The sequence below is a fragment of the Lissotriton vulgaris genome, chromosome 11 (assembly GCF_964263255.1).
Source record: "Lissotriton vulgaris chromosome 11, aLisVul1.2, whole genome shotgun sequence".
Lineage (NCBI taxonomy): Eukaryota > Metazoa > Chordata > Amphibia > Caudata > Salamandridae > Lissotriton > Lissotriton vulgaris.
The window spans coordinates 1,029,648,844-1,029,673,524 of record NC_141699.1 but is presented as its reverse complement, the minus strand read 5'-3'; the positions used below and the strand labels follow the sequence as shown (position 1 = coordinate 1,029,673,524).

Below are 24,681 nucleotides of genomic sequence, written 5' to 3'. Positions count from 1 at the left end.
TATTATTAGAAAATATATATTTTTTCCAACACACATATTAAAATGAAACAAACATTTATACATATTAAGATTACCCGACATTTTTTAAACCGAGAAATACGTATTTAAAAATAGGATTAATTAAATGTCATGAAAATAATTTATTACAGTTAAATATTTTGTTTATTATAACATGTCTAAATATTTGTTTTTAATAGTCGAACAACTGCATGTTTTGACGCAAAGGACGTTTATCCAATAAATTGGACTTTAAAAATCTGCCAACACTACTGTGCTAAAATAATTTGAAGGTATATTTCAGACTTTTTATAAATAATTCTAAACATACCCGACGTAAATAAATAAATTAATACACATATTTTTTTTCAATTATATCAGGAGATATCACTTAAGAATAAATACAGAAATTTTACCGACTTCGAGAATTTAAACGTCATCCAAACAAAAAAGGTAATAGAATATATATTTTTGAGACATTGCAGTACGCTAATTACAAAATAATAATATACTAGTCTAATTTTTCAAATGTGGCAGCAGTCATATATCCTAATAAATGTAGGAAATATTAACAGTTAAATTTTGAAAAACATTTCCATTCCCATTTACTTTTACATAAACAGAGTAATCTCCAGAAAATCGACAACAGAAAATACTTAAAAGCAACATAGTAAAAAATTACATTAATTACATTATTTATTTCCATCCATTAGAAACTCAAATAGAGCTTTGAAATCGAAGACACAAAGACCAGCCAAGAAAATGCAAATCTGAAATCAAAGCTTCATTCTTAAAGGTAAAAAAATAAAATTGCACGTAAAACACATTTTACGCAAGTGCTGCAGTAGAGAAAGTACTGGATATTTTAGGGATATAACTTACTATTCTAACTCCAGGAAAGTGCTACAGTAGGGAAAGTGCAGGATAGTATAAGGGTATAACTTACTATTCCATCTCCAGGAAAGTGCTGGAGTAGATAAAGTGCTGGATAGTTTAGAAATATTACTTACTATTCCAACTCCAAGAAAGTGCTGCAATAGGGAAAGTGCTGAACGGTATATGGTTATTACTTAGTATTCCAACTCCTGGAAAGTGCTGCATTAGGGAAAGTGCTGGATAGTGTAGAGGTATATATTACTATTCCAACTCCAGGAAAGTGCTGCAGTAGGAAAAGTGCTGGATAGTGTAAGGGTATTACTTACTATTCCAACTCCAAGAAAATGCTGCAGTAGGGAAAGTGCTGGATAGTGTAAGGGTTTTACTTACTATTCCTATTCCAGGAAAGTGCTGCAGTAGGAAAAGTGCAGGATAGTGTAGGTGTTTTACTTACTATTCCTACTCCAGGAAAGTGCTGCAGGAGAAAAAGTGCTGGATACTGTAAGGGTATTAATTTCTATTCCAAATCAAGGAAAGTGCTGCAGTAGGGAAAGTGCTGGATAGTGTAGAGATATTACTTACTATTCCAACTCCAGGAAAGTGCTGCAGTAGGGAAAGTAATGCATAGTGTTGGGGTATTACTTACTATTCAAACACCAATAAAGTGCTGCATTAGGGAAACTGTTTCTTTTTTAAAAGATAATTTTTTAAAACACAATAAAGTAACTAAATTTCCTATTTTATTTCTTTTTAGAACATGTTTACTCATCTAACTGCGAAATATATTAAGTCCAGAAAAGGAAACCGACTATTGAATCATAAAGGTTACATTTATTGTAAGGAAAGGATAAGTTTAACAAGGAATCATTGGAGGTGTGTGAATTACTTTTCAACCCGTTGCAGCGGCAGAGCGGTTACGGTGGATGATATTATTGTAAGAACAACTGACCATAACCACTCTGCCTCTGCAATGGAGGTTGATGTAAGAGAAGCAGTTAACGAAATGAAAGTAATTGCAAGCACCTCCAATGATTCTACAGGATCCATTTTAAGAGAGGTTGCTCAGCATGTCCCTACTCATATAGCTAGTAATATGCCTACCATCCATAATTTGCGAAGAATTATTCAACGTCAAAAGCAGGCAAGTAATACACAAACTAATACACCGCATACCTTTTCTGACATAGTTATACCTCACGAACGTACTATTTCTTTTTCTGATGAACCTTTCCTTCTGCATCATAATGAAAACCCTCAAAAACGGATTTTAATTTTTAGTACACCCCGCAACCTTGTAAAACTTGAAAGTATTGAAATTTGGATGATAGATGGGACGTTTAAAAGCACACCTCATCCATTCACCCAAATTTATACTATACATGGTTAAATTAGCAATAGTGTAATCCCCCTAGTATATATTTTGCTGCCTGATAAAACTTCTGCAACATACACAAAATTTTTATCTATTATTAAATCAAAAACTAAACCAAAGCCCTAGGAAAATAATTATGGATTTTGAATTGAGCATGATCAATGTGATCACCAAAACGTACACGGATACCCAAATTCAGGGGTGTTTTTTCCATTTTTCCCAGGCATTCTGGCGTAAACTACAAAAAACACCCCTAGTTACAGAATATTCGTCAAACAGCAAACTACAAGTTGAATTAAAAAAATTAACTGCTCTTTGTTTTGTCCCTCCCGAAAGTGTAGACGAGTACTACACTGCCATTACAGAATCAGATTATTACATTACAAATGAGGAAAAATTGGCACCCATTCTAAATTATATGGAAGACACATGGATTGGACACCTAAGCAGATCGGGTCGCAGGAGGAAGCCACGTTTCCATGTGGAGTGGTGGAACTGTTATTCGAGTTGCTTACAGGGAGAGGCTAAAACAAATAATGCCATAGAGGGACGACATAACTCCTTTAACCATGTAATTGGAAAACCCCACCCAAACTTCTACTCTTTTTTGGAAACTTTGAAGAAGGAGCAAAGTTTTCAGGAAATGAGAATTTCTCAAACTCTAACAGGTAGTCTAAACTCATGAATTACTCAAAAAACAAGAAATGTCAGAGCGACTATTGGAACTATTACAACAGTTTACGTTGTGTGTGGCTCTAGATTACCTAGAAAATCTTGCCAACATTCTAACTTTTTAAATTTCTCCTTCACATTACTTTCCTGCTTTGCTCAAAATGTACATCCTCTCTAAAATTAAATTGGCTATCATTTTTCAAATTCAAATTTATCCTAAAAAATAGTCGGGTCTCCTTACCTTTAATTTACTTTATTTTTTTAATCACTCCTTTATGCAACTATTTTTTGGACTCTTTGTAGCAAATCATTATAAAAAGCCATATTTTTCAAGGTTATTTTTTTCTTCAATAAAGTAAAAAAAATAACCTACATTTTTCCAAACTTTTTTTCTAATTATTGATAGATTTAAAAATGCATTTTTGAAAAAATGTAAAACTCTTCTACTCTTCACTTTTCCCCATAAAATTGTTTTGAAAAAGCTTCTTCAGCCATCCTTCTCCCTTGGAAAATGGTAGAAATTTTCACATTTTATCGATTTCAAAAACTTTTTTAAAATCCATCTTTTTTCAGATTGGATATTTTTTATTAACCCGAACCTATTTGGCATAATGTTAAATCCTGCTACTTTTTTTTTTGTTTAAAATAATAACCTTTACTTACAAAAATCCAAATAATACAAAGCATTTTCAATCAACACTTTTTCAAAATAATTTTTTTCATAGCACTCCATGTATTAAAGTACAAAAATATTCTGGTATATTCTTTAAATGTGTTTTACCAATACAACGTATTAAAAAAACAAAAAAGTATACAAATATTTCCTCAAATATTACCATTTCCAATCTAAACTCACATTCGCTGACAAAAATTTATCCAAAATAAACAGCAAACATTTTTCTTTTGTAACCTAAAATCTGAAAAACCGACAAATTCCAATCAAACTACGTAATCTCTTTATTCTGTTTTCTAATAAACTTTAAATCTCCAAAACACAATCCATTTGCCAAAAACAATAAAAAATCAATCGTTTATTTCCAAAGAAGCTTTTTTAAACAATTATCTAACCACATTTTTCTCTATATTTTCTTTTCCCAAATCTTTCGATACATTCAAAATTGCATTTTTAACCAAAACTTTAAAAGAAATTACATTATTCATATTCATAAAGAACTTCTCACATATTTGTAATATAATACAACTTTTTTTGTACGATATAAACTTATCGATCTTTTTTCCCCACATACCCGACATAGGCATATTCTAGATATACGAGTAGCGACATGCATTTCTAGGTACTTTAAATCTTTTACTTTTATAGCAACCTCTTCTTATATTTTCCTTACAATAAATGTATACCTTTTTTACAATGTTTCTTTACAATAAAGTTTAAAATGTTTCCTACCTGGACGCAGATCAGCTTCCAGCTGCTTCCTCCTACGATGCTCTTCAAAATGGCCGCTTACGCTCACGTTTACGTCATGACGTCATAGATTGCTGCAACGATGAAAAAGGGACTACTTTATTTAATAATAATTAAAGTATTACATTATTTATTATAACATTTTACAATAATGTAAAAAACGAGAAAAATATGTAATAAATCGTTAAAAATACCTTCTTTTTTTAACTGTTTTTTTAATAATTAATAAAATTATGAATAAAAGTTTATCATCTGTATATTGTGTACATTTATTTATTCGTTATATTTTTATATAAATGTATATTTTATAAATTAACTACCTTGTCTCCTTACCTGTTTTCTTGATTCATCTCCCTTCTTTTCTAATTCTTTCTTCTTCTGTACTTCATTCTTTAACTGTATCGCAGGACACATATCCAATATCATGAAAATAAATGAAGGACAATTTTACCCATAGAAATCAATGTTAAACCGTGGGAACCAAATCTTTCAATAATGTTATTTCTTTATTATTTTTTTTAATAATACTTTAAATAATCATATAAAATTATTTACTTTTAAATTATATTTATAAATATTTTTAAAAATCAAATAATAAATGTAAGAATTTTAAATTAAAATAGTTTTTAAATTTGTTTTACAACATAATTTCCATACAATAATCGTTTTAATTAAAAAAAACATTTAAAAAAATAAATTCAAATAGTAAATAACATTATATAAATAATATAATTTAAAAAAATATTACTATGCATTTCTTTTCAAAATAGATATTTTTTAATTCATGTATTCATGTATTAAAACATACTTTTCATACTATAATAATTTTAATTAAAAAGAAGTAATAATAAAATAATAATTCAAATACCAAATAACAATATATAGATACTCATATATTTAAAAAAAAATATTACTTTGCATTCCTTTAAATAATACAATTTTTTTTAATTCTTTAAAATAACTTTTACTAATTTAATACTTACACTAAATATTCTAATAAACTCAAAATACTCAAATAATTAAAATTTTACTATTATAAAAAATAACAATAGTACTCTAAAAAAATAAATCTATTTAAAATTACTTAAAATACACTAAATTAACAAATAATATACATACAAAATGCGTTGTAAAAGTACATGCGTTGTAAGAGTATTCGTTGTAAATGTATGCGTGGTAAAAGTATTTGCGTTGTAAAAGATGCATGGTTATGGTATTGCGTGGTAAAAAATGTGTGGTAACAGTTGTATACCGTATGCAATAATTTCCTCTGACGACACTCTTTTGTTGATTATAAGAATAACCTGGGGGACTGAGAATGTCTCTTCCCTCTCTCTCTAGTTGTTACTACTGAAGTCTTAGATAGGCAGCGTTGCATGGCTATCGATAAATGTTATCCGGTCTTGCCGCTTTCCCTTTCGAAAGTGAACGAAGACCCTGAAAAAGATCCTTTGATCTCTCATCTGTTGAGATTACCACCTCCGTATGTGCTACTGTGCCTCCATTACCCCCAGTTGTTCCACCCTTTGTTGCTCAACCTCCTGCTGTTGTTCAACCACCCGCTGCTACACAGATGGTTCTGCCGCCTCCGGTGCAACCCCCTCCAGGGTCACTGACTTTGCCATCTGCTTTGCCTCAAACCCCTTTGCCTTCTACTCCTGTATCTTCGACTTCTACTGCTCTTGTCCCTACACTTTTTAGCCTCAGAATACTCATTCTCCTGTTCTTATGGCTACTTCTGCTCAAAAACGAATGACTGAGACTGTTGCTAATTTCTTGTCTCCACTCTTTGGGTCATTGAATATGACCCCTGTTTTGGAGCGTAGACAGAGTCGTAGTCAGTTTCCTAGTTCCGAAGAGCGGGCAGTATTGGATCTTTTGGCTAGATGATGGGTTGTGAGTGCTTCTAGATATAATTTGCAATCGATTATGGATGTTTTCTTTCAGTGGGAACCGCAGAAGCAAAGGTATGTGTTTGATATGATGTGTACCTCTCTTCGTCAGGAATGGGAGAATAATGAGTTGGGTCCGATTCCGCAAGAAGTGCTTGATGTTCAGTCAGATTTTGCACAAGGGACGATAGTGGAGTCCGATGTTACAGATGCCGTGGAGACGTTACTTGTCTTCAGGTCTAGGCTACCGCCTCAGACATTGTACGAACCTGATTCCTTCATTAGGAGGAAAGCGAAGCAGTATCCCATGAGAGAAGTTCCTCCTGTATGGAGAGAGGCAGTTGTTGCTAATGCTAATCAGGGTATTGTGGCTGCACCGGCTCATTTTCAGCACGTATGGGTACATGTTCCTTGGAAGAGAGTAGAGGTCTTGGCTCTTAAGCAGACTTTACCTGACCCTTGTAAAAATCCTGCTGGTTATTACAAGGAGTTGTCCCAGACAGTTGATGCGTGTATCATGAATTTAGCTGACATAGATATGTTGTTGGGCAATGTAGTCCCTCAACCTTTGTGGGCGAAGATTCGCAATGAGAATCATACGCAGGAATTAGGAGATACGTGGGCTAATATTGTTGCCGCAGATGGTCGACAGGTAGGAGGTGCTAAACCTGAGCCTTTAGTTGCGGAATTACCTTGCAGAATTATTAATTTGATAAACTATGATGCCTGCTTTACGAGTGAATTGGGATAAGTTGGCAGCATGCAAACAAAAGAAAGATGAAAGTGTGTCTGATTTCTTCACTAGGTTTGAAGAAACGTTTATCGACCATAGTGGTCAAGACATGAGTACTGAAGGTGGTCAGCGGTTGTTTGTGGACAAATTTGTCTTTAATTTGCTTCCTGAACTTTCTAATAAGTTGAAAGATTCAGAGAGTTCATGGGCTGTTTCTTCATCAGCCCAGATATTGGCTACTGCACAATATTACGAGAACAGGGATAAAGATGAGTAGGATAAAGTAGAGAGGAAGACTAAAGACTTAAAGACGAAAGTCATTTTGCAGCAAGCTTATCCGCCTCGTGTGAATCAGCCTCAGTACCAGCAACCCCCACAGTTTCAGAGATTGCTACAGAAGCCCGAGTATTTTGCTCCGCGATTTCTCCCAGGCCCTAATCAGTGTGCTTATTGTAGGGAAGAAGGTCACTTTAAGCATAGTTGTCCGGTTCTGTTACAGCGTGCGAATGGTGTACCGGATCAGAGAGGTCGTGGTGGTTTCCAGCAAGCTCCTAGGGGTAGGGGACGTGGTGTGTTTCCCCGGAATGAGCGTTCCCTTCCCCCTCAGAATTCTGCAAACTGTTTTGATAGACAGAATGCTCCGATTGTTCAGTCTGCCCAGTACTATGCTGAGGACTACTGTGTCGAAGGTGAGAGTGCTGGTTATAATGATTGCTAGGACAGCCATGGGCAAAGAGAGGGAGTAGTGTCAGTTCCAGTAGACCAGAGTGGACCTTATGTTGAAGTGGTTACATTAGGTGTGGCAGAACCTTTTCTTTTTGGATACTGGTGCAATGAAGAGTTCTATTATGCACTCTAAACTTCCTGGTGCACCTTTGTCTGGCTTGACCAATGTTTCAGTAGGATTTTCTGGCGCCCCAGTTCGAAATCCAGTTTCTAGTCCTATGCCTCTTTCTATTGGTCCTTGTGAATTGGAAGCTCCTCTTATCTTGACTGGTTGTGGTGAGAATCTGTTGGGTTTGGACTTGCTGAAAAGATTGTTTGCGACATTGCATTGTTCTCCCGAAGGAGTACATCTTACGGTGGGTAAGAAAGTGGTTTCTCCAATGTATTTGTCTAAAGATTGTCTTCCACTGGAATTGCGTTCTCTTCCTGATACACTTTGGGCTACAGGTCCCAATGATGTTGGTCTCTTGCAGATTCCACCTTACGTTGTTACTCTCAAATCGAATGCTAGGCTACCTCGTATTCCTCAATATAAGATCTCGAGTGATGGCGAGAGAGCTCCTTTAGCGATCATCTATGATTTGGTTGAGAAGGGCGTAGTTGAAGAAACGAGAGGTAATGTGTGTAACAGTCCTGTTTTGCCTGTCCTTAAACAAACTGATGCTTCTCAGCCACCTGTGTACCGATTTGTGATTGACCTTCGAGAGGTCAACAAGATTGTTGTACCACGGTTTCCTGTTGTCCCAGATATTACTGCTTTGTTGACTTTGATTCCTGCGTCAGCTGCCTGGTTTTCGGTTATTGACCTGAAGAATGCTTTCTTCAGTATTCCGATTGATGAGGAGAGCAGAGATATTTTTGGCTTCTCTTTAGGAGGCCGAAGCTTCCGGTTTAACCTGTTCGATGCTAATGACAAGGCCAGCTCGTCATGATTTACGGCAGCCTTGTGCTTATGACGAGCTGGCCTTGTCACGTTAGGCTCATTTTTGAAATTTCAGCGTGCAGCGGGAAAACCCCTTAGCACTGATGGAGCTCCTCAAGGTTATTGTGAAAGTCCCTCAATCTATAGTCAGGCGTTGAAAACTCAGCTTGATGATTTTATGTTGCCTCCTGGTGCTACTCTTATCCAGTATGTTGACGATCTGTTCGTCGCTGCTGATGACGAAAAGATTTGTAAAGAAGCTACTCTTTCTTGTTTACGACATTTGTCTGACCTCCACCATAAAGTGTTGCCTTCTAAGCTACAGTATTGCCGCCAAGAAGTGACCTACTTAGGTCATCTCTTGTCGAAGGAGGGACGGCGATTGACCCCAGAACGAATTCAAGCGATTGCGCAAATGACTGTGCCATCCACGCAGAGAGAAGTGCGTGCCTTTTTAGGTATCACCTTGTATTGTAGACAGTGGATCCCGAATTTTTCTCTCTTAGCGAAAGGTCATCTCTTGTCCAAGGAGGGACGGCGATTGACCCCAGAACGAATTCAAGCGATTGCGCAAATGACTGTGCCATCCACGCAGAGAGAAGTGCGTGCCTTTTTAGGTATCACCTTGTATTGTAGACAGTGGATCCCGAATTTTTCTCTCTTAGCGAAACCACTGTTGGCATTGACTCTTAAAGATACTCCGCATCCTCTCCTTTGGTCTGATGAATGTCAGAAGAGTTTTTCTGAATTACGTGATGCATTTTGTTCTGCCCCGGTGTTGGGTACTCCGGATTACTGTAAACCTTTTACATTGTATGTCCACGAGAGAGAAGGTTGTGCGTTGTCAGTTCTGACACAGCAATTTGGCGATAAACAGCGTCCAAGTGCGTATTTTTCATCGACGTTAGAACCGGTAGCTAGAGCATTGCTGAGTTGTCTGAGAGTTACAACGGCAGCTGCTGTTTCTATCTGACAGTCTGCTGGCTTGGTATTGGATAATACATTGATTGTGATGGTCCCACATGCAGTGGATACCTTATTGAATAGAACCAAGACACAGCACCTTACTAGTGCTTGATTGTCAGGTTACGAGTTGACACTTTTGGCTAGCCACGTACACATCAAAAGATGCAATGTGTTGAATCCAGCTACGTTGTTGCCGATTTCTGTAGAGACAGATGTTCAGGAACAGCATGATTGTTTTCTTCGAACAGAGGAAGAAACGAAGGCTAGAGTTGACTTGAAGGATACTCCTCTTTCGGATGTTGATGGTACTCTATGGGTAGATGGTTCATGCTTTAAGCTTCCGAATGGAGAAACGACTGCAGTATATGCTGTCACAACTTTACATACAGTTGTTGAAACAGCACGTATTTCACACAGAATTCAGCTCAAGCAGCAGAGCTAATAGCATTGACGAGAGCGTGCGTGTTGTCAGAAGGAAAGCGAGTGAATGTTTACACTTATAGCCAGTATGCATTTGGCGTTGCCCATAGTTTTGGACGCCTGTGGAGAGAGAGAGGATTCCTGACGTCGCATGGTACGAAAAAACAGCATGGGCAACTGGTGAATGAACTTCTTGAGTCACTTACGTTGCCGAAGCAGGTTGCAATTGTGAAATGCAGTGCGCATAAAAAGGTTGTGGACGATGTGGGTCAAGGAAATGCCTTTGCAGATGAGGTTGCGAAAGAAACGGCGAGAGACATGACGAGTCGAATGTATGTTGCAGGTCCAGCAAGATGGATTGCGGAAAGTGCAATGTGTGAAGACACAATAGAAAGTGTGAAATTGATTCAGGCTGAAGCTACTGAGAAGGAAGTGAGTACGTGGAGAGAAAGTATGGGTATGTTGGATTCAACAGGTTGTTGGGTTGAGTTGTCGGAACACCAGCGATGGTTGTTGCCTGATGCGTATGTGCTCCCAGTGGTTACAATGGCTCACATAAGTTCGAAAGGAATATGCATGTTGTTGGCTCCTGTATGGCAGAATGCTGGAATTCCTAAATGTGCTGAGAATGTGGTGAAGCATTGTATGATTTGTCTGATGTACAATCCTGGAAAGGGAACTTCTACTCCAGCTGGTCATTTTGCTCCTCCGACGTATCCGTTTGAGGTGATACAGTTAGACTACATTCACATGGAGAGATGCAATAATTTGAAGTATGTCCTTGTGGTGGTTTGCGTCTTTTCCAGATGGATAGAGGCTTACCCCCTGAAGGATAATACTGCCTTGTCTACAGCCAAGGTTTTGCTCAAGGAGTATTTCCCTAGATTTGGTTTGCCGAGAATTGTGTGGAGTGAAAACGGGAGTGAATTTGTGGGCCAGGTCATGAAGAAAGTGTGTGCGGGATTGGGCATAAATCAGAAATTCCACGCTGCGAATCACCCCCAGTCAGCTGGTCTTGTTGAGTGCTATAATGGCACTTTGAAGCTGAAACTGGCTAAGGTACAAGCGAGCACTGGTCTTACATGGCCAGATGCCTTGCCATTGGCTCTTTTGTCAACAAGGACGACAGTACATTCTCGTGTGGGACTTAGCCCATATGAAATTGTGTTTGGTCGTCTGGCCAATGTTTGGGGTGTTCCCCGGCCCAAGAAATATAGCGACCTTGAGTACCCTATGTTGGTGGATTACTTATATGACTTGACTGCTAAATTACGTGTTCTCCACCAACAGGTCTATGACAGTTTGCTGGCAGCATCTGCGGATCCAGGTCACAAGATCCAACCCGGCCACTACGTTCTGCTGAAGAATTTTCAACGAACCAAGAATTTGGAGCCGAGGTGGACTGGACCGCATTTAGTTTTGTTAGTAACTCAGTCTGCTGTTAGAGTAGCTGGTAAAAAGAATTGGGTGCATGCCACCCATTGCAAAGTAGTCCCGTTACCCTTACCGTATGATAAGTGGGTATGGGGAGGTATTGGTGATTCTGAATTTGAGAAAACTCCCAGATTCGTGCCTTTTAGCGATGCACAGTTAGAATGGACTCAATCAGAACGTGCAGATGATGATGTTTTGCAAGCTGCTGTGCCTCCCGAACTAAGACTCGACACGACGGATCCAGAAATCCTTTTTCAAGACCAGACTGTGCCTGGTAAAGAACGTTACAATTTGAGACCAAGAAAAGATAAAAAGGACTAATAAAGCAAAAGCAATTTTTTTTTAATGTGAGTTACTCCTTTTTAGACCAAGAGACTTTTTTACTTTTTTCTTTTTCAAGTCACCATCCGGACTCCGCTGCAGGGTCGCGGTACAGTTCTTAAGGGGTGAACCGCGTATTGACGAAAGGTCTGCGGTCCATGGTCGTTAGTTCGATCGTGGCGCACACTTAAGTGAAGAAGGTAATAGCCGTGAGCAGCAAGTTAGAGGATGAAGTCTTTTGGGTTTGAGAAAGGTGTTGAGAAAAATGATGCTAAAATGTATATATTGGTCCGTAGCAAATGTTTTTTGATATTGTGTTTCTTAATGCTTCTGAATATTATGCTGGGTTGTGTGGGTTGGATTTTCTATGCCATACAACATATGCCTACGTCCCAACCTACTCTTTCTTCTTTTACTGATTCTCCACTTGAGTTTCATACTTTGCCTGAACATGAACAGACACGAAGATCAGAATTTGTTAACAACTTGTTTATACAGTTGTTGCATCAGCATCAGCTAGTTGTAAATACCACGAACTGCTGGGTATGTGGTCTTATGCCACATACGACAGATAAAGGAATGCCTAATTTGGTTTTGCCTTTTTCGCCTAATGGGTCAGTTTGGGCACTCCAGTCGATATTTATCTATGCGAATGAAGCATCTCCTGTACGTTCCGTCAAAGATAATGCGAGTAATAATGCCTTGATAAAGGGAATAGTAGATATGATCAGAGATATCGATGCATATAATGCTATCCCTAAGGATGAAGTATGAGCATATGTTGGTTGGAACAAGACATTAGTTTGACAGAGAAGGAGAGACGAAAAAGGTCTCCTCCTATTTGGATCGTACCCAACCGAGGTCAACTATGTCTGCAAGGTAATGGTCAGAATCCGAGAGCTCAGCTTGGTAGGAGTGTGTGTGTTCACACCTATGTCTATACGTCCCCGAATTCTCCACCGTTCGTGCCAGCAAAGGGCACGTATTTTGTTTGTCACGATAGAGCATACACATGGTTGCCATCTGACTTTTCCGGCACATGATACGTGGCTTTTTTGCTTCCCCCTACATGCACTGCTGTTTTTGATTACCACAAGACAAGATATGGTAGAGGTGTTATCGATGCGGAAGATACTTTTGCACAAGAAGCTGGAGACTTCTTTAAGGGTTTCGTGCCCTTTTGGGGTCCTATGGCTAATAGCAGGAATATTCGTCAGCTTACGAGAGTGGTCGAGGCCACTATTAATGAGACTGCTGGTGCCCTAAGCAATATTACAACGTAGCTTCAGGCGGATCGTCTTATGATGTTACAAAATCGTATGGTTTTAGATATCGTAATCACAGATAGAGGCGGGGTATGTAAATTGATCGGATCTAGTTGCTGCGTTTTCATACCAGATAATGCCCAACAGTGTACCAAGCCATCTTTAGGTTGCGCAAGTCCGCTGAGTCTATACATGTAGACGAAGGGGACTGGTCATTGACAGGATGGATTTGGGAATTGTTGTCCAAATGGGGATGGAAGGTTCTGATGTTCCTTGGTATGTCGTTAGCTATCCTTTTCTCGTGTTGCTTATGCATCCAGTGTGGTCCCGCCATTTGTAGTCTTTGTGCTACGATCTGTGTGAGACCCGTCTCGAAAGAAGTGAAGGAGAATAGGATGATGTTACAGCAACACCTTGATGGTCTGATGAGAATAGATATAGACTTGGATTCAGATTGACGTGAGTTTAGGTCATTGCCTACGTAATGGCAAAAGGAGGGTCTGAGGTTCAGTGATTTCCGAACCCGACTCCATTTTGTTTACATTGTCCAAAGACGCCATTTTGTGTTGCCCTCACGTAGGCCGTGGAGGTAACCGAACGAACAAAGTTGCATGGGCTTCGTTGTTCATGTACATATTAACCAGGCCTTTTCTGACTTACGAGTGAACTGCAAAGACGCTGACCCCGTCACCTGAAACTGCCCCTTTGCGAGGCCAATTTCCCTGGCTGATCATTGTCGGGAATTGGCAATCACTGTTCAGGATATCGCTAACTTCTAGCTCGCTTGCACATATCTTATGTAAAGTGAGTGTTTTACGGTATGACGAAGCATGGGAAAATGTATTTGATTCGTTAGAATTTGCCGCAATGGGTGTACATTGATAATGAGCGAAATTGGGATAAATACTAATGTCTTGCTCTACGAAAATTGAGCAGTTTCCTGAGTTGTACACCGTGTTGTATTGCTGGGTTTACTGTTACTAGCTGCAGCTAATAAATTTGATCTCTGACGCCACCTAGAAGTATTCCGTGTCTCTGTTTGCCAGGACAGGGGAACTCGAAGACTTCGGGCGTGTCCCTGGCACCGCTGGGTTCTAAAAACCCGGTTCTTCGGACCTTAGAAGGCTTCATAAGATCTGTCTTAGCACCAGCAGGTGGACCCTAGCATGGCAAGTAAGTTAACCTTCAAGGCTTGTCAACCAAAATCCAAACTGAAGTTCACTTCCAGTCTTGTGGGCAGGCCTAGAACGGTGACTCTGTCACTGAGGTCACAGGTCTCTTGAGAAGGGTCAGCTCTAGTGTGACTGCACTGGGTGCTGACTTTGGGTGGAGGCATTATGTTTGCAAGTATATTATGGTTTTAAAAGCGCTTGCTGCCTCCTTCCTGGCCTCCAGCAATTTTCGGCAACAATAAAAATGTCCTGATGACTCTGAGGATTAATGTTCTTCCTAGAGAGAGGTCGTAATTTTGTCTATTGGAAGTTTTGACTCATGGAAAGGTAGCTCAGAGGGTTAATGTGCCTGCTGCAAAGAACATGTACCATGCAAATCAAAAAGTGCACATAATGTACATAGGTCAGTGGGCTACTGCTTTTGTCAGAGAGATCCTTTTGTTACTTGTGGTTTATAGTTAAAATTCTAACATAGAACAGTGAGCTATTAACTGTCATCTAAGAGCTGCATACAAACTGCAAGGTATAAATTATAGCGTTATGTTTTTTTCTCCAGTCATTGATTATCCTAATGTTGCAAAAAGCGTTCTTTTGGACAGAAGTCAATTCTGATTATTAAAGAGAACCCCCAACCATGATATTACGTTTTAAATTCTGAGTTTGTGTTTTTCCAGACCAATCACTTTTAAACTATACAGCCTACTAGTATGGTTGTCATGTGATTCCTACACCTTGAAGTCCTTAGTCTTATGTAACATTTTATATACAGCGATTTACACACATATTGATTGTCTCTGTGTAATGTGTGTGATGTAAAGTGTTCTGACACCCTGCAATGGTATGAGTGGTGCTGTAAATCAAATTAAATTCATCTGATAGAGAGTGTGGGTATGGAGACTTGAGGGGCACTGTTAAAGGCTGGTAGTGAGGGAATCCATGGCAGAGGTGGTCACTAGGGGGCACTAACAAACATTAATGCACAGGGCACCACCAGTGCTAAGGCCAGCCCTGCCTTTGAGGCCAGTCTGCTTCACCCATAGGTACCGCCATTGGACTTGTTTCAGCAGTAGTAGCTGCAACTCACCAGGGAATGGCAATGCAGGATTTGCAAGCACACCTGACTAAGTTCACAAACACCACGTTCTCTCTGCTTCATTCACAAGCACTTTTAACATGTGCTGCTTGCTATGGGGCCACTGGAAATAATTATGCAGCAAAGGAGGACAAAATTATGCTGCAGAGTTGACTAAATTATGCATTAAAAAAAAAGGCTGCAGCGTAATGCAGTATTTTTTCTGATATTTTATTTTTTTGACGTGTACACATGCTAACAGTCTCTGGAAAGATTTTGCCTTATTAGTACCAGTGTAACATACAAATGCAGCAGTGAGAAAGGTGATCAGTCAACCTTTGCAATAAGCCATCCACTCTGCAGCAACACAAGTCAATTTTTTTTATTAACTTTTGATACATTTGAACTATGAACAATGTATTAGTTTAAATGGTCAGATCATACACAGATCTTGCATTATGAGGCAAATATGGCAGCAGAGCCATAATTATATAGAAAACATTTACAAACTAGGATATTTTGCCATTCATGTTTATACTGCTGTTGTGGAAAAGGGAGAAGTGCTGATGACAGAAACTCCACGGCTCGGAGACAAATGGCTTGTGCTGCCACATTTTATGGTATTTGGGACATTCTGTGATTAGAAGCATATCACACTTTGTGAATGTGTTTTAATGTCAATACCTCATTATAACCTTAAATAATCATGTGTATCCATTGGTTGACTAAACTGGGCAGTGAAACGCCAAACAAATGCTAAAAATTGAGATGTTTGTGCATTCTCACCACACATCTGGCTCGGCCCACTGATCCCATCCTTGGGTTATTCCCGCCCTCTGATTCTCCGCCCACAGTACCCCTACTTTCCCCCCCCACTTCGACCACTGACTAAATCTGAGATGTTGTGCCATCCAGAAGATCTACCAGTACAATAGTTGAGGCTAAGTATAAAAACTGACACCTCACAAAAAACTGGCTGGAGCTCAAGCAAGATGAGTGCTCTCTGGATCCAGAGATCTAGACTGAACAATGTACACCCTGTCTTGAGGGCAGAATACAAATATCTCTGTTTCATGAAATTCCTCTATAACAGAGTTGTTGTGGGTGACATATGACTGAGAATATGCCACAAAGTCAGTATTGAGGGAATCAGTCTTTGCTTTCAATTAGACTCTTCCTGCCCCTGTCTAACCGTGCTGCATGTACATCCTGTGCTCCGAAGTGAACCAAAGGTGATGATGTAACATTGTTCAAAACCCTACAAATAAAGAAATATCTAAAGTCAAGGTAGCTAGGCTACCAGTGTAATAAACTGATTTTGTTTCCCCTATACCAGAAGATCTCTACCAGTTTAAATCTAATTTCATTAAATTTGCCAATTTCATGAAGGAAAAGCTTTTATGGTGTCCTCTAAAGGAATATTTGAATGACTATTACCGATGTCAACTCAATTTCTACTAACAAATCAATAATTTACTCCTTCTCATTGTACACCCAGCCTGGTGACTTTTCCTGTACGCTTCAGAGGATTAACCTCTGTGGTGACAACTCGAAATGTATAAATATCCAAACAGTCCCTTCCAACACACAGTATTGCAAGTACTTTTAAGGAGATTAAGGGAAGTCATGAATGTGGAGGTACTCTGCCTTGTGATAGACTAGATGTTCTGTATTCAATTTAAAGATACAGCTTTTTCCATTTTGTAAGACTTCATTCTTCCATGTGGCAATAGTGTGGTTGGACTAGGTGACCAACCATCCGTAAATTTCATGGACTGTCTGTAATTTGGATCTCACGTCCGTTGTCCGTGACAATCCCTTTTGCGAATGCCTTTTGTCCGTAATTTTGGGAATTGGGAAATATCACTGTTCCCCTGGCAGAAGCCTGAACTCCCTGTTGGGGCTGCCTCGCACTCTTCCTCTAAGTGCAAGATCAGCCCCATCAGCCCATTGTCATTCTGTATGCGGCTGATTGCCGCATAGAGAGTGGCAATGGGCCAGTCTGTGCTCTTACTGCATGTGGTGGGCCTCCTGCAGCCACGGTCTAGGGCAGGACATTCAGTCGGGGGAAGACATGAACAAAGTTGCTGGTGCTGCTTGGTGACAACCTAGTTCATTCAAAGAAGGCGGTGAAACAAGTTTTAAAAAAAAGTTTATGGGTCTTTCACTGTCATCTTTTTAAAACGGACGAACTTTCAATGTTATATTCAACAAAGCCATGGTTGCTGCTTTTTCATTTTATGCAACTGACAACCATAAACAAAGCCATGAGTTCTGGCTTGTAGGTGTAAGACTACTTGTTGTGTTATATATCTGGATGTAATGAAAGCAGCTGCAAATTACCAGTCGGGCGGCAGACTATGCTAAGCACAGGTTTCTAGCTTAGGTGTTTTAAGCCATGCCCTCAATTACATCAAACACCCCCTTTGGAGAGACGCCCCAGTTTTTCATCCCACTTAAAGCCCTGGAAACAACCCCATGTCACAGTGGCACTGTGCATCATGCATGACTGATGACTTTTACTTTTTCAGATTTCCTGTGTGCAGGGGCATAATGAGCCCCGCCCCGCCACCCCTTGCTTTAGGAACTATAGCAGGGGTGCAGTCCTTGATGGGCCTCATCTGTCTGCAACTCTGCAGACAAAGGCTCAGCTCATAATTAATGTGAAAAGGTGTGTAAGTGAAGGGGTGGCTGGATGGATTAGTGAAAAAATGAATGGATGAATGAAAGTGTGAATGGAAATGAGAGAAAGGATGGACGGATGAGTGAGTGCAAGGATGGATGAGAGAAAAGGTAAATACAGGGATGTATGGGTGGAAGGGTAGATGGACGGATAAAAGGATGGATGGATGAGTGAAAGGATGGATGGATGAGAGAAAGGATGGATGAGAGAAGGAGTGAAAGGGTGGATGGATGAAAGAAAGGATTGATCAATCAATCAATCAATCATGTGTTTTTAAGCACAACGACTCACCCAAAAGGGTCTCAGGGCGCTACGGAGGAGGGGAGGTGCAGGTTCCAGTCCATCAAGGAGGGGGTCTGTCGAAGAGCCACGTTTTGAGGTTTCTTGTGAAGATGGGGTGTGATGTTATCTGTCTGAGGTTGAATGGCAGGGCGTTCCAAGCTCTGGCCACGAGGCAGAAGAAGGAGCGGCTCCCGATCTGGTCTTTCTGGCACGGGCGACCACTGTGTAGGAGAGCTGGGCAGATCGTAGGGTCCTTTGGGGTGCGTGGAATTTGAGTTGGCTGTTCAGGTATGCTGGTCCGGTGTTGTGGAGGGCTTTGTGTGTGCGGGTGAGGATCTTGAAGGTGATTTTAGCCTCAATGGGGAGCCAGTGGAGTGTGCACAGGTGCTGGGAGATATGGCAGTGTCTTGGCAGGTTGAGGACCTGTCTAGCGGTGGCGTTCTGGATGTTTTGTAGCTTGATGGGTGAGGTTTTTGTTTATTACGGAATAGAGTGTGTTGCCGTAGTCGGGTCTGCAGGTGATGAGGGCGTGAGTGACGGTATTTCTGGGCTCAAGGGGATCCATTTGAAGGCCTTACGAGGGTGTGGATGCAGGAGGATGGGATGGAGTTGATCTGGCGGACCATTTTGAGCTCGGACTCCAGGATGATTCCAAGGTTGCGTTTGTGGTCCGTGGGGATTGGTGGGCTTCCGAGGGCGGGGTCCACCAGGTGTTGATGGATGGATGAGAGAAAGGATGGATGATGAGTGAAAGGATGGATGTGTGATAGGGTCAATGTATGGATTCATGAGTAGATGAGTAGATGGATGGGTGGATGGAAGGAAGGATGGCTAAGAGAAAGGGGGATGGAAAGAGAAAGAGAGGATGGATTGATTAACTGAAAGGGTGAATGGGTGGAAGGATGAGTGACTGGGTGGATGAATGAGTAAGTAAAAGTATGGCTGGATGGGTGAGTGAATGAATAGATGGATGAGTGGAAGAGTGGATAGATAAGTATACGGATGGATAGGGTGAAAAGATGAATGGAGGGATGGATGGATGAGTGAAAGGGTGGATGGATGGATAGATGAGAGGAATGATGGATGGATGGAAGGATAGATGATGGATAGGTTTGCAAATGGTTGAATATTGATCTGGATGGGCACACAGAATGAATGGTGAAAGGCTGAATGATGGATGGAAGAATGATTACACCTTGTAACCCCCATTATCTTAAGTAACATTTCCTATACATTGACTTTCACATTTATATGATTCATTGTCTCTATATAATATGTGTGTGATGTAAAGTACTCCGACACCCTGTCCTACTTACTTGGGATGACTAGCACTATAAAAGAAATTGCCATGAGAGAGGGTCTATGTGAAGAGGAGGGTCACCGTTAGAGGCTGGCAGCAGGGCCAGACTGGCAGGACCAGACATCGTGCGTTTTCCTGGGAGGCTGGAAAGGTGGGATGGGAGCAGTTTTGTTACCACAAAAAAAGACCTGCACAATTTGCTCAAAGCTGTGCACATACTAGGGTGACCAACCGTCCGTAAATTTCACGGACTGCCCGTAATTTGGGCCTCTTGTCCGTTATCCGTGAAGAATTCTTTCACGGACGCCTTTTGTCCATAATTTCAGCTGCTCCCTGCAAGCAGTCTGAGAGTCCTGTAACTCTCACTGCAGGGTCAGCTCACGCTCCTGCTGTGGTCAGTGGCCTGCAGCAACCCCTCCCCGACCTGGCACAGATTACTATCAGGTCCATTATCATTCTCTATGTCGGCCTAATTATCACGTACAGAATGATAATGGGTCAGTGACAACATTTGCTGGGCCTCCTGTTGCACTCACTGTTCTTCTCACGGATCCATCGTAACAATTTGACATTTGTAAATGGAAATCTACACAGGCTAGTCTACCTGCTGGCTATATTTTCTGATTCTCTTTTTAAAAATGTTGTTTTTTCCAATTAAAAAGAGAAATGCTTAACCAACCTTGCAGCACAAACCTTAAATTTTACTTTTAACTTTATTACGGGGAAAAAAACATGAAGAAAATGAAATAAATTGCAGCCAGACATGCAGTGATCATTTCAAGCTGAAAAACATAGACTAGCTTTTTTTTTTTTTGTTTCGCAAAAACCTTTATTGCACCAACAAGTTACACAGCGGAACGCCTACAACCCATCGGGCTGGCCGCTATAGCAATTTTGATCAAATGGCAGCAATATGCATTTAATAGACACTTTACTGTAGTAGTGACAATGGTACTGCTGTCTTGATGTCTTGAGGAAAAGGTGCAGCATTAGCATAAGTCTTTCCAAGCATCATTGGTTTTCGGTATAATTTTTGTAATTTTCTCCCCCCCCCCCCCCCCCCCCCCCGAAACAACAGGAAAACAAAATAACCGTTAGGAATGTCAAAGCGGTCACGCAAACGCCAAATTCGTGTTCATGTGTTTTTCTTATCAAGACGGCCCTCACCAGAGTTCATCACTGCCCACTATTTAAATCCAGTTACAGTGTAATCGTCATTGCGGACTTTCCAACCAAGTAGAGACCCCCAGAGTGCACCCATAGTCCCCCTGTTTCCCAGCAAAACTGAACATCTCCATCCCACCTTCAATACCCTCCCCCCCCACATCTGTGCGGTGGACTAGCCTTCTGCCTCTTCTTCATCTGAATCATCTTGATCTTCTTCTGGCAAAGGATCACAAATCTCTCCCCTATATACATTCCACTTGGTCCAAATTTTGTTCCACTTTCCCGGGCAGGCACGATTGGAGTACACCGCCCGTTCCGTTATCATTACTTTGTCCATATTCCGACCCCACACTGACTTAGTTGGTAGCTCCGCCACCCCCCATTTTTGTGCAATATCTCTTTTCGCTATAAGCAACCCTACTGTGCCCCAGATTTGTTCATGTCTGGAAATATCGGTAGGCTCCCACACATTTAAGAGGCACCGTTTCGGTTCTGGCAACAGAGATGTGTCTAGTGTTTGTGATATCGTTCGCAGGACCTGTCTCCAATATTCCTGTATCCGGGGGCAGTCCCAGATGGTGTGGAAAAACGTACCTTCCTCCCTGCACCCGCGTAGGCAATATGGGTGTGGTATCCGGTGAATACGGTGTAGCATTGTTCTCGTGTAGTACACTCTGTGTAAAATTTTTAATTGAACTAATCGCAGCCGCGCTGAGATGCCCACTTCCTTAGGAGAGGCTAGTGCCTCATTCCATTCCTGCTCGTCCATCCCACAGGTGTCACCCTCCCATTTCTCCTTCAGAGGCAATGTTGGTCAGGTAAATTATTAAGTAATTTGCGGTAAGTAAGGGATGTAGCGCGCTCGACCATAAAATCCGTAAGGAGGCGGTCTTCCAGTGGGGAAGACTCAGGCAGATCAGTGTCCGCGGGCAAGGCTGTTAACAGAGCGTGACGAATCTGAACATATCTGTAAAGTTCCCTGTCGCTGAGTTCATAGAGTTCTTGTCGTCTCTGGAAGGGTATCACTCCACCCCTCTCCCAAAGATCGCCCACCGTGGAGATCCCTATTGCGTCCCAGTGTGAGAAGCCCTTGCTGTTTCTCATGTTGCCGAGGATTCGAGAGTCCCATAACGGGGTTAGTTTGGTAATTCTACCTTTCCAACCCAGGGTCGCCGTTGCTGTGTGCCAGATTTCCACAGTAAGCCTGGTGGGTCCTATTAATGTGCGTGTTTTACGTCGATCATATAATGGGGCTAGTAAACTGTCAGTGCCTAGTTGCGTTCTATCAGCCTGGAAGGCTGGCTCGGTTTGGGAGGTGTGGATCCACTGGTTGATGGGTTTGAGGTGTGCCGCCCAGTAATACAATTTTAGATTGGGCAAAGCAATTCCACCATCATACCACCCTCTATTCAGTTTTGATTGTGCTATACGGGCGGGGAGGTTCCCCCACAGGAGGTTGGATACTAGTGCTGCCACCTTCTGGAAGAAGCCGGGGTTCACCAAGTAGGGCGTATTTTCGAGGACGTAGAGAAAACGGGGCAGGGCCATCATCTTGTATAATGCTGCTCGCCCCAACAATGTCAATGGGAGTCCCGACCAAAAATGCACGTCCCGTTTAAGTCTGTCCAGGTGGGGTTTCAAGTTTTTGGCCACTAATTCTGCTGGGTCTCTAGTGACATGTATGCCCAAATATTTGAATGATGTGCCGGCTATTCGTAAAGGGCAGTTCGATTCGAGGACCGGGGCCTGACCCTTTAGGACATACAGTTCGGATTTGCCCCAATTCAGAGTTTATCCGGATATCTTTCCATGGGTGTCACAAAGGTGTAGTAGAGCGGGGATACCAGTTTCCGGGTTGGTGAGATATACCAGCATGTCGTCCGCATAGAGGGACAGTCGATCCTCCCAGCCCTCCTTCCAGGAGATACCCTGTAGGTGGGGTGAGGTTCTAATCAGGGTTGCTAGGGGTTCTAATGATAGAGCGAACAACAATGGTGATAGGGGGCAGCCCTGTCTCGTGCCCCTACCCAAGGGAAACTCTCGGGAGATATGGCCATTAGCCACCACTCGTGCCCGTGGGTCAGTGTACAGTAACCTCACCCATGCGATGAAGCGGGGGCCGAAGCCCATGCGTGATAAGGTCTCAAAGATTTATCACTGCTGGAGTTTCCACTGTGTCCGCCCATGCCAGCACCACATGCAGTCTGCGCAAGTTTAGTGCCGTGTTACGATGGGGCATGAATCCGGACTGGTCCGGGTGTATAAGGGACGACAGGTGGGGCAAGATTCTCAATGCCAGGAGTTTGGCCAAAATCTTGGCTTCTGCATTAAGCAGCGATATGGGGCGATAAGAGGAGCAGTTTTCAGGCGGCTTGCCAGGTTTAGCGATGGCAACTATGGTTGCCGCTCTCTGATCCTGCGGGAGCGTGCCCTTTTCCAAGCAGTCTTTGAACATCTCAAGCAGATGTGTACTTAGGGTCTCCGGCATCGCCTGATACCACTCCACCGGTATACCGTTAGGTCCCATTGCCTTGCCCGGGTTTAAAGCACGGATCGCCAGTTGAATTTCGTCAGCGGTAATGTCCGCTTCCAACTCCTCCGAGATATCCGGGGTTAATGTATTAACCCCAACTGGGGCCAATACGTCTCTGGCCATCTCTGTTGTCACCGTGTGTTCAGGGGTGTACACCTGTTCGAAGTGGTCTGCAAGTAATTCTACTATGTGTCTCGGGTTAGTGTGCACCTCCCCGTGCTCATCTTTCAATTTTGGAATGCCTCTCGAGTCCCCATCTCTTTTGTCGAGCCACGCCAGCATTTTCCCAGCCTTATCGCCCACCTCATAGACCCTGTTCTGAGTGTCGGACAGGCGTCCCCTGACTTGTGTGCGCAGATAATCGTTATGCAATTGTTGTTGTAGGGTAAGTGCATGCATGGTGGACGGAGTGGGATGTTGTTCATGAGTTGTGGTCAAAGTTTGTACGGTCAACTCCAGAGCATCCAGCTCCTGAGCCCGCTGTCGTTTGAATCCTGTGACAGAGTTTATAGCTTTGCGCCGCAGCACCGTTTTATACGCCTCCAAAAGAACCTCGGCTGAGCGTACAGAGTGTATATTCTCAGTGTAGTATTGTGGTGTAGTCTTTTTAAGAGCTTTGCGAACTTGGGGGATCTTGAGGTACGCAGCATGTATGGGATAGATGCGTTTACGCGTTTGCGTTTGTGAGGAGAGAGTTAGGGTGAGTGGGGAGTGATCCGAGATCCCTCGCGGGTGGATCTCCATCGTGTCTATGTAATGAAGTCCGTCCCCCAGGGTCAGGAAGTGATCGATTCTAGACAGACTACCATGTACTGCCGAGTGAAAGGTGTATTGCCGTACAACGGGGTGGAGGTGTCTCCAAATATCGACCAGTCCCATGGCTGTTAAAAATTGCTGAAGGCGGGGTACCCCTCCCGCGGGGGCTGGTGTTGGGAACCTATCAAGTTGTGTATTCAGAATGGCGTTAAAGTCCCCTCCGAGAATAATTTCCCCATCCGGGAGAGATAGGAGAAATTCGCCCAGTTTAGGGAGGTGTACTGAGTGGAGTGCTGGTGGGATGTATACTGAAACTAGGTTGAAAAGTCTCCCCTCCCATTGATCGTCCGTTTTAGTGTGCAGGGGGAGGAAGCGTGAGTTTTTTTGCATCAAGATTCCGGTACCCCTAGAACCGGACGTGAAATCTGAGTGGACCATCATCTTGTACCCTCTTCTATTCAGGGCCTTGGTGGTCTCCCCTGTTAAGTGGGTTTCCTGCAATAGAGCTATTGTGGGCTTGTGTCTCTTGAGTGCAGTGAGTACTAGCCCCCTTTTCACCTTGTCTCCCAGTCCTCTCACATTCCAAGACAGTAAACGCAAGGAGGGGCACTGTGTCTCAGGGTCTACACTCCCTCCCTCAGCTGCCGGGATGTCAACCATTCGGTCCCAGGGGTGCCACTAGGTGTCGGAGGAGAGG

The 24,681-nt window shown here is 42.0% G+C and overlaps 1 long non-coding RNA gene and 1 pseudogene across 2 annotated transcripts in view; both read left to right on the top strand.

Annotated features, from left to right (window-relative positions):
- The window catches only part of LOC147683992 (uncharacterized), a 79,061-nt gene that overhangs the window by 29,897 nt on the left and 24,483 nt on the right, over window positions 1–24,681 (top strand). The window lies entirely within an intron of this gene.
- On the top strand, window positions 6,540–7,683 carry LOC147684000 (uncharacterized; annotated as a pseudogene).